We start from the raw sequence: 964 nt of genomic DNA on the forward strand, positions 1-964 counted from the left end.
ATACTTCTCCGATTAATACTTGTAACATGACTTAAAATTCATAAATCGTCTAACATATAAACCGGCTAACTTTAGTGATCGATTTACCCATAAACCGGTTAAGGCATGTCCGGTTTAGACTTAATCCGTTCAACCCTCGTCCGATTTAAGACTAAACTGGTGGATTTCACCAAGCGATTTAGTCTTTAATCGCTTACCTCTTGACCGGTTTATTCATAATCCGGACAACACTTATACGGTTTAATCATTAAACCAGGTGAAAAGTTTAAACAACAATTTTATGAATTTTTAAACCACTCATCTTATGAAATCAACTTCTTGTAATTCAAAATAAGCAATCCGGTCAATCTCTCACTCTTTTAAATCGCCCAACTTTTCTCAAGATGGCAAGAAGAGAAATGTGGAGGCTTCAACCTCCTTTTATACTTTCCAAATTAGGAAGGCGGCTAAACCGCCCCCAACCATGCATCTCAACATGCATGCATCTAATCATGTATATATGTATATATACATGCATACATATTCATCACCTTATGCATGCATTTTTAAATCATGCCTATACACCTATATAAAATCTCATACATGCATTCACGAAATCATTCAACAGATAATCATGTATTCATTACCTCAGGTGATAACCAGGATCCAGTTATCACAATAGAAGGTTGTCACACCCCGCTAAAGCGGAAACACGAGGTATGACAGGTAGAGTCTCATAGCAATAGAGTATAAAGAAACACAACCATACATTTAAAATTCATTACATCACCATCCAGAGTTTACAATCCCAAAATGACAAGTTTGTGAAATAGATAATAACAAAAATTTCGATGGTGATGATCAAATCGCGGCTTCTTTTAAATGCCACCACGAGCCTTACTTACCCCTGAAAAGCACGTTAAAACAAGTGTCAACTATAAGAATTGGTGAGTTCACAGGTTTTATATGCACAAAATGATTTCAA

This window comes from Cynara cardunculus, unplaced genomic scaffold (genome assembly GCF_001531365.2).
Source record: "Cynara cardunculus var. scolymus isolate 2C unplaced genomic scaffold, CcrdV1 Un_Scaffold_3110, whole genome shotgun sequence".
Classification (NCBI taxonomy): Eukaryota; Viridiplantae; Streptophyta; class Magnoliopsida; order Asterales; family Asteraceae; genus Cynara; species Cynara cardunculus.